Source organism: Macrosteles quadrilineatus, unplaced genomic scaffold (genome assembly GCF_028750875.1).
Source record: "Macrosteles quadrilineatus isolate MER2022 unplaced genomic scaffold, UCM_ALF_1.0 Scaffold_1__1_contigs__length_201487025, whole genome shotgun sequence".
In the NCBI taxonomy this organism is placed as follows: domain Eukaryota; kingdom Metazoa; phylum Arthropoda; class Insecta; order Hemiptera; family Cicadellidae; genus Macrosteles; species Macrosteles quadrilineatus.
The window spans coordinates 125540100-125550828 of NW_026542594.1; positions in this window are offsets into that span (position 1 = coordinate 125540100).

Below are 10729 nucleotides of genomic sequence, written 5' to 3' on the forward strand. Positions count from 1 at the left end.
TTAAAAAAGAAAGACAATATTCTGAATAACGTAAGCACAACAAAGTATCGGTTTACGTTGACAAGTAATCCTTAAGTAACGCCGAAACCAACTCTTTATAAGTAGATCACATCTTTAATTTCGGACACTTTTGAAAAAAAAAAAAAATACAGATTTTAACACAGGTCCAAGCGATTCTCTGAATTTTTGGAACTGTCTCCATACGAACTACAAGCGTAAATTAATCACTTTACATTTAAATCTACGAACAAACTCGCACAATAAAGTGTTAAGGAAATCCCCAATTTGCCAAAGTGCTTTACAAATGAAAGTAATTACAATCCAAGGATTACGAGTGACATGGGTTTGAGTAATAATTAGCCAACAGATTAAATATTAATAACCAACACGTTTGATCAACATTGCTCCTGGTTGCTTCGTTTGGGTTTGTCGTTGTATTGGCGGATCACAAGGTGGACAAAACTTGCTTTATATTATTTTAGGATACTTTATCTTTTAAATAGTAAATGTTTGAGAGTCAAAACTGCAGTGAATTTATTTTGTTATATAAAAATACCTTTGGCACCTTCTTTATAAATACATATACCATTGTTGGCGAAATTCAATAGACGTAAATTAAAAACTGTACTGGAAGATGTGAAATTCTGTTAGACATGTTGTGTGTTATTATAAATATTTCGGTAATTTTTATTAGTTTGCCTTAAGTAGTATATATTAAAAAAATTGAAAAAAGTAACAAAAAAAATAAAAAAATGAGAAAATGTAATAAAAATTATAAAATGAGAAAATGTAATAAAAATTATAAAATGAGAAAATGTAATAAAAATTTAAATAAAAGTTATAAAAAGTAGTAAGGTGTTTTTAATGCATTCTTACATTTACACTCTTAATTTAAATTAATTTAGAATAATAAGAATATTCAGCAATTAGCTATAATACACATTAGTTATTGGTCAAGAACAGTCAATTCATCAAATCAACAATACAACTAACAGAAATGCTGGGATATTCCAAGGTTGGGGTTCAGTGATTTTTTTGTCATGTGAAAAAGACAACCCTAGGGTTTGGGTTGATGAGAAAACACATTCTATACGCAAAACAAGACGAATTGATTTAAATATACAATACGCTTTGAGCATTATGTCAATTACAAAATACTTCAGGTAATCATACTGTAAAATCAACTTTTTTACGATGCGATACACATGTATATTCTATGGTTAGGTACTATAACAAGATTTACAGCTATGATTTTGAATTTTTAATACGTAGAACCACAATTATTTTTAGAAGAGAATGTTCTTTACAACCATTTTTTTATGATAGTGCTTGTAAATATTAACATCCCCCTCATTCTTGGAAGGGCTGCTACCCCAACTCTAACTTTACTAGCCTGATATGGTTAAGTGTAGTAATTTATGATATGTTCAAATGGTCAGACCATTAAACTAACTCAACTCTATGTTACTTGGATATAAAGAATATATCTTCCAACATTTCGGAATACATCTAAACTTACACCACAAACGACCTTATGAAGTGTAGGTGTGTCAGAAAAAATTGTAATAGTTGTTTGTGCAACTAGTAAGCAGAGCAGCACTATTTCAAAGAAGATAAAATGTTAACTCAAATTTGAAAGATATGGAATTATCAATATGAAAAAAATATACATTATATTGGGTCTTCTGTTCTTATCAAAGTAAATAATGAATTTATATAAAAAAAAAACATTTAACACTTAATAGCTCATCCCGAAAATTGACAGACCACTTTATACAGTACTTCTGTTCAGTGTACACAAAACTTATCGTTTATTGTCATAACAACACATAGAGTTCAGTCATATTATGTCACAACGACAAAATCTGACTTCAGTAGTATCAACATTTGATAAAACTTTAATCGAGTTATAACAATGTTTAAAATTAATCGAAAACCTTTTTATCTTTAAACTACATATTCCACTGTGTCAGAATAGATATAATCCATACGAGAAATCCTTTGTAGGTAATAATTCAATTAAAATAAACTTAGAATAAATAAACAAATTTTTTTCAGTCAACAATCAGAGTGAGGAGAATAAAATTTAGGTAAATCAGCTGCTTTGCTAACTAATTCAAGTGCGTAAAATGCAACATTGTATGACAACTGTAGACACACTAATCAATTATACAAATAAAATAATTAATAGCACTAGCCCGAACATTTCTGATTAAGAAGAAATTTTTCTTCTTACTTCAAGTCCCAGAGGGACGCGTCTAGGAAACCACAGCCTAATCCATATCGGCCTTCTGATCTATTCCATGGACAAAACTAGGCACTTCCAAACGTCTTCACCCCGAAGTCTGGCAGCAACGAGTGTTTCAGGTTTTGATCTTTGACGAAAACGAAGAATTGAAGAAATATAACAAATAGGAGACGAGAATAATCTCATCCATGCAGTACAGACTTTGAAGGCCCAGGTACTGCAGGGAGTATACGTAGCCATAAATATTAGTAACAACAATACATGTTCTTTTTAAATAAACAATTTTTATAAAAGTAATCAGAATTAAACTTTTTATTAGCTCCCAAATGGTGGCTATTTATGTGGAAATATTAGAACTCTTCTGAATAACCTGTATTTTTCTTTAAAATTCAGATCCTGTATCTCCATTCTAGTTAAAATGTTAAATTCATAATGAGGTAAGTTTTGATGTACAATATTAGATTATTATAGCAAAACAAAATTTAGAAAACACAATAAAAGTTAATAATTAATTTCAAATACAGTGATGTTACAAGTTAATGTCCATATAAATTTTAAAGCATTACAATTCATAGCAACTAACAAATTCTACGTTGATCCGTAACTATATAATTATCAGACTTATCCACTAAAAACATGTGTTTTATTTACAGGGACTCCCTTAAGTAAACAGCAAACATTCTGGTAAATGGTTCTATCACTCAAAATAAAGAGAAAATCAAGGACAACATGGTAAAAAGAGACCAATACAAAATAAAATTATCTTGATTAAATTTTATCATCTAAAAATGACGGCTATTATAATTTTTTAATTTACATGACTAAAAATGGCTGATTTTATGAAAGATTTCAAAAGTATTTTTATGTAGTATTTACTCCTATCAAATGACACCAAGTTCAAAACATTGAATAAAAATAACTGAAATATCACCATTTTTGGTTGTAAAATGAGACAACCCTTAGCCTATTATTATTATACCCTATTTTAAAACGATAAATCGTTAAATTTCAGCTATCTTTTGTTTGATCTTTTTGAACTTGTCATCGTTTGATAGATAATTTAAAATGTCAAATAAAAGTGTTCCTTAATGTTTCTTTATAAAATCAGCAATTTGTTAAAATTTTAATAAAAAAAAGTATTGTCCTCCATTATGAAATTTTGAATTAGATCAGGAATTTTTTCTAGCATGGATCGTTTCCACCTTAAACACACACTAAGTTTCATAATGATTGGTCGGAAAATTTTTAAGTTAAAAATGTTTATGTGTAAAATACAAAATAACAGATATCTGTTTAACAAATCGATTTCGGAAAGAGTCAAAATCACTTCACTTTCTATTTATGTTCACCCGTAGAACCCTTTTCCGGAGTTTGGCTTTTTACTTTACGGGAAACTCTGTATATAGCGCACGGTAATTGTTAATACTATACAAACATCCATATTAATTAAAATGTGGGATTGATATTAATGCTGTAATATTAACTGCAATATTTTAATTAACTTCTAAAGAAATTCTTACAGAACACATAGGCATGTTTGCCAATAATTTGTTTAATTTACCAAGTTACCAAAAGCAGTTAGACATTAACCTATTGATTACCTGAATCAAACCGGCAAAAAAATCAAGCATTTTAACCAACGTTGACTGCTGGAACTATGGTGCTTGGGTTAGTAGAGACCATCAATATGTCATCCTAAGTTCGTTCACTGGACCTAAATTTGATTCTATGGGGGAGGAACTGCCAGCTGGTAACATGGGTTTAAGGTTAGCTTTAGGTTACTCGGTCCCTCTAATGTCCAGACCTTTCAAGATATGTTGAAATTCTATCTAAATTTGTGGAATAAATCTCTGGACTACCTTCCAGCGTGAATGGCATTTTCATATTTTTTGACAACATTAAGTATGCTTTTGGCTCTAGTGTCCCTCTCAAAACTAAGATAACCGATAACCCTCAAAACTACATAAATAAGACCCTGTTAACTAGTTCAATCCTGAGTTGTCTAAGTTAAGATATCAAGGAATTCTAGTTTGTAATAAGTCAATAAGTAGTCCTGCTCTCATGCCTTATTTAAGGAGGTTGAGAACTGATTATAAAGTACAAGTAAAAGAGGCAAAACAAGTTTACCTAGCCTCTTCTATCTCACAAGCAGCTAATTCCTGCAAAACAGCTTGGGATTTAGTAAAAGAACGAGGACTAAGCCAGTTCCTGTAAATATTGAATTTGTTAGAGCAGAGGACATAAATTAATATTTCTTGAACTCTGTGGAGGAACTTTTAAACAGCTGTTACACTGCAAATAATATTTCACAAGGGGCTAACACCAATGTAAATAGTCCTGGATTGTAACCTGGAAAGGGTTCCTTTGGCCCCCTTTGACTTTTCTTGGAATCATGTTACTGCTCTTAACATAATTAAAATAGTTCAGTTTCAAACAATCTAAAAGTAAAGATTACTTTCATATATCCATTTATCTACTAAAATGTTTTGTCCACTATGTTGCAAATCAATTAGCTAATTTAATAAATGCTTGTTTGAAAGAGGGAACCTTTCCTGATGCCATGAAAACATCCAGGGTAGTCCCAGTTTTAAGAAAGGTGCCCATGAAAATATACAAAGTTATAAGCCAATTGCTATTATCCCCATATTTGCCAAAATGTTTGAAGTTGTTATACTAGTACAGATTTATGAGTAATTTGAGGACAATCGCCTGCTGATCCACTGTCTAAGGTGCAGGTCCACTGTCTCGGCAGTGGACTCCCTTCCCCAGTGTGTGTTCAACTCACTTGAAAATAGAATAAATTATCTCTGTTTTGTTCTGTGATATTTCACGAGAATTCGATTGCGTCTCACTCAATATCATAATCCTAAAATTAGAAAGATATGGCATACGTGGCGATGCACTCCAGGTGCTCAGATCCTATCTTAGCAATAGACAACAGGTAGTTTCGTGGAGAGGTAGAAATTTCTCTCTTCTGCCTGGTGTTCCTTAAGGCGTGTCTTAAGGTGTGTCAGGGATGTGTCTGGTAGAGCCATATTTTATTCTGCTGGCACAACCTTGTATAGCAAAGATCACATCATCAGCATCTCTAGATCTAAGGTTGAAAGCCTTCTTGTTATGGCTACCTCATGGTTCAATGATAACAAACTTGTTTTGATGAGTCCAAAACCCAATCAATCTCCTTCAATATAGACATGGCATGTGAAAAGACTGGACCTGTGAAGTTATTTGGGCTTCACTCTGGACCCGAACCTCACCTGTGGAGACCACATAGAGTCGGTGTGCGGTAGGCTGAGCAGGGTCATATTCCTGCTCAGAAGACTGAGTACTGACTTGTCTGGGGCATTCCTTCCCGAGCCTCTTATTTTGCATTTTTTCACTCCATAATTATTTATGGAACCAGACTCTGGTGCATTCTTCTGGTGTAAGTATAATTCTGGTTTTGCAAAGGGAGGCTGTTGGGGTGCTGAGTGGAGCCCAGTACCTGGATCACTGCCGGCCTCAGTTCCAACAAAACCGCATCATGACTGTATATAATGTATATATCTTCCAAAGTCTTTTGGAAATTAAGGAAAATGAACTGCAACTTTTTGAGAAACAATCATGTACATAACTATGCGACAAGAAATTATTTGTTCAATCATGTACCTGCAATTCTAAGGGGATTTTCCTATTTCAAGGTGGTCTATTGAAGGACTGGTTGCTAGACAACCCTTTTTAGGACATATCCGAATTTCTTTATGTAGGCCTACCAGTGTTTATGTAGGCAATACTTTTGCACTGCATTGCATGGTTTTTTGCCTGATTTTTAAATGGATTTTCCTTTAGTTTTGTTTTTGCATCGTTTGTTTATTTCCCGATTATTATATTTATCAGCAGGCCTTCGTGAGTCAAGATCGATAATTATTTTTTGTATTGTGTCATAGCCTATTGCTTTGCTGGATGGCCAAATAAATCATCGAATGGTTGAATCATTGAATTGAAGCACTGAGTCATTGAATCAAGCTGCTTGTTGAATGATAAAAATCCTGATTTGTTTACGAAGTCATGCATCAAAATTGAGAACTTTTACCGGTCTCCTTCTTTTAATTTAATTTTTCAGTACACTTTATACCTAGATTAGGTTTTTTTACTTTTGGTAGAGGATAGACAAAACAACACGAAGCTATCGGATACGGATGGCTTCGTGTTGTTTTGGTCTATCCACTCCTGAGAGGTTAATGAAGAATCAATTACTGTACTTGTACAGCTAGGTCTTTGTTGAAGTACTTTCTTAAAGCTAATTGACTAGATACATTGGCTTCCGTACCAACATACAGCTGGTACATTATAACATTAAATTTCAGTGTTATAAAATAGTACATATTTTAACAAAAGAATACAACGTACAACAGGAAATAACTTCTTCAAACCCGCAAATGAATAATGAAAAAATGAATATTACTGTAGTCAGAAAATGTTTAGAAATGTATACACTTATTGCACAACTTGGTTGGATTGAAGCAAGACATTTCATACATATCTGGTTCACCATAATGCTAATAAATATATAATTTTGAATTTCTCAATTTGTTATATAAATTCTGTACATATTAAAAACCAGTTTCGTCATCATTGAAAGATGATGAATAAATTGGAATTTTCTAGTTTCTACGTTTTATCCAAGCTTTACTAAATATATGGTAAAACAGGTTTCATTATTTACTTACACTTAAAATTTCGTTATTTTTTACATGAAAAAGGTTTACACATAAACAACTAGAGCGTTTCAACATTGTCTTTTTTCAATATATTATATATATCACTACCCGAACTGGACAAGTTCAGTAAACTGATAGGCAGGGGAGACCAATGGTATGTGAAATTGAACGACGGCTATGAATGTATTGTGGGGAAAATCGCAACATTGACAATAGCAGCAATCTCAGTAAGCTCCGATGTAGCTAGGGACAATAAATGTTTAATTTTTGTAAGAAGTTAGCACTGCATAGCCTTTCCAGGTAAGGATTTTTAATCATTTAAAAAATCTATACCCGGGAAGCCTTATGCTGACATATGCTAAGTTAACTTACTTTAATATATGATAATACTTGATATATTTTGATTATGAATAGAAAATCTTTAACAAGACAACAAAACCCACAATCATAGCCTTGAGTCGGATACTTTTTTCAAAGTTTCGCTAACTAAAATTTTTGGCCAATTTTGAAACTTTTAAACCACACTTCTCCTACAAAAAGATTTTATTGAAGTTCCGGGACCCTGAGTCCACCGTCAATAATAAAATACAACCCCCCACGAAAAGTCGGCCACCTCAGATATTTTTCAAACTCACTTATATTTCTAAAACTAAGATCTCAAGTCTGATTCTCTGCTTCTATGTTTGGACCATTAACGTTATTTGGCCCCTGGACCATAACTAAGGTCATTCACACTTGTATGGTAAAGGTGGAATTAACTTCATTTTATTCCTTTTAAAAATGGTTATAGGAAAAAGTAATTAGCTAAACCTAGCTAATTGTAACATAGGCTATTTGTCTAAGATTACCACCTTACTAAAACTAAAATTTGTTTAGGAAAATAAGAGTGAAGGGGTTTACAATGTCTTAGTATACCATGTGGTGTTTCAAGGAGTAACAATACATACTAAAACATAACAAGAGCAGAACATTGATTGCATCAATTAAGAGTCCTGGAAATTGTAAAATGTAGTAAAATTGTGGATTTGCAAGACGTTACGCAAAAATTGTAAGGATATTTAAATTATTATTAAATTCAGTGTTTTTCAGCACATTGTTAGCAGACTAATAAGAACGGGCGATAACCATAGAAATACATGTTTAAGTTGCGTTTTCTCTTGAAAATCTTTTGGCAGTAAGTGTGTAATAAATTTTCTATCTACCGAGACAAGTTGCTTAGAAACCGTGTGAATATAAAGGGTTTATTGTGAAGTTTCGCCAATCTATACACTCAAATGTGTTTCGTTAATGATACATTGTTTAATAAAGAAATTGCTTGTTCGCATTACGACGGTTTCTATTCCGTTTAAAACACCAATAACCATAGTAAAATAATATAAGAGATAAGTTAATGAGGGAAGTGACTTACATACAGCTTTATATGCAGCTATACCCGTCCCTTGCAACGGGGTCAGTATGCAAAATAGACAATGTTATTTGAAAATGCCTTAAAAATGGTTTCACTCCTACCATTTAATTTAGAAATAAAATTGAACTGTATTACTTAACTTGATAATAGTAGAATGTTTTTCTTTACTCATACTGTGAATACTTATTTAGGCTATACCTAGGATACAAAACCAATGATAGATTTTAACGTATAATAAAATAACATGTTTAATGGTTTGCACTGTAAACGAAAATCTGTTACAATAGTTACAAACCTGTCAATAGTGTAATTTACTAACATATTTTAGTGAAATTATAATCAGACAAATGGAAATTCGCTTAATCTGTAGGTTTGCTGCGGCAGGGGTATTATATTACTGTTTACACAAAAATCAATTTCTTACGGCAATGATTATAGAATATCAATTATTTCCTATATCTATGAATAATTTCTTTTACAATGAATTATTTCCTTTAAAGATTATTACAACTTTTCACAAATACTAGAACAGACTCAGTATGGATCATAAACATAAAAAAATGACGTACTGAAAAAATCCTATACTAATGACATTAACATATGGTTTGACCGTTCCATTTAAGTAATGTTAAATAATATTTACATTCGGGCGAGTGAAATCATTTATTTATCTTTATGATCCATGCAGTTTCTTTTCTAAAATTCGTGCAGTATTTAATATGTTTGAACCAGCTGTGTGAAATTGTTAAATTAAAATTCATTTGACAGTTAGTTCTGCTTGTTTATATATTTAAACTTTGTAGGTTTGTTCTTTGTTACCATGGATACCATAAACTAATATTTACTTTTAAATCCCTCACCTCAATATTTGAAAGCCCGTGGGGCAGAGCCCTAGGTCAATATCGAAGCGGGAATAGTTCTACCTCCTCGGAGCTGTTGAACTAAAACCTAGAAGAACTTCGGTATCCTCGGAGCTTTAGCTTTATTTGTGTGTAATTTGAGCCCAGTCGGTTCAGTAGTTTTTTTTAGTTCATCTCATACAACCACACGTACACACAGGTTCACAGACACACAGACAGACACCACCACTTCTTTATAATAGTAAGATATACAGGATGGAAATAAAGTCCCTGGTGGTTAAATATTTCAAAAGATAATGAAAATAGAGCTACAAATCTTTGTACAAAGTTACTGGGCATTAAAATCATTTTGACACATTATTCATTGACCTCATCAGGGGGACGGCCCGCTAGGAGTTAGGTATCTACTAATAGAATACAATGCCGCGAATTTAAACTCAAACTGAGTGAAGAATAGCAGCCGTTCAAAGATTTCTTGAATTTGCCATTTTAAATCTTTGCACGGTTGCCATTTTAATTAACTCAAAAGTTCTCATGAGCTCAATATGCACCATTGTATTCTACAAATAGGCTTTTAATTTTGTTGTCATATCAAGTTATGCATAAATGTATGATTTCCTTCCGACTTTTAGTGGGTGCAAAGTGAAGGTAGCGTATAAGTATAGTATAAGTTAGTATTAGTATATTGTATAGCATTTCAAATTCAAGGAATCATGAAAAAATGTGATTTTCGACTCGACTATTTGTGTTCAGGTTTGTGACATTGTAGTTTACCAACAAAGTCCTTCAATTTGATGTGCATATCAACCTATGCTTACATTTAAAATGTTCTGACTCCTAGTGCGCCGTCCCCCTGAGGAGGTGGTGTATCACTAAATAACGTGTCAAAATTATTTTACTGCCCAATAAACTCTTGCCAAATATAGTAGCTCTTTCTTTATTATTTTTTGAAATACAGTATTCAACTTTCCCGAATATTTGTTTCCACCCTGTATATTTTATATAGTTGTATCCAAATTGATTATTTAAAAATCTTCAGGTATGGAAAATGCATGGAAATACATCGTTCAGCTGTTGCACTAATGCGTAACGTATTTACTGAGCCATGCAGTCCATGTGTCACCAGTCTGTGGTGGACGGTTTCCGATTTTACGGTTTAAAGAGTTCATTTAATAATCGTGGTGATACACATATACTGTAGCTGTAAGCTTAAAAACAGCTTGGGTTTAAACTGTCTGTTAGCATCGACATACTGATGTGTTTGCTAATGACAATGAAGTAGGCCGTTAAGGTAATAGTTACATGGTCGATTCAATGGTAGCTTAAGTGATAAATCGTGTGGAATAACGATCTTGAACAATCGATGTTTCACTTAGTAGGCCGAGTCAGTACCGTAATCGGTTCATAACCTCGAAACAAGCAAAACTTGATGAAATCTTAACATTATGACCATTACTAGAGTTCCTAAGCGTCAAAATGAGTTAGAAGAATAGAAAATCCACTGAATCTTGAA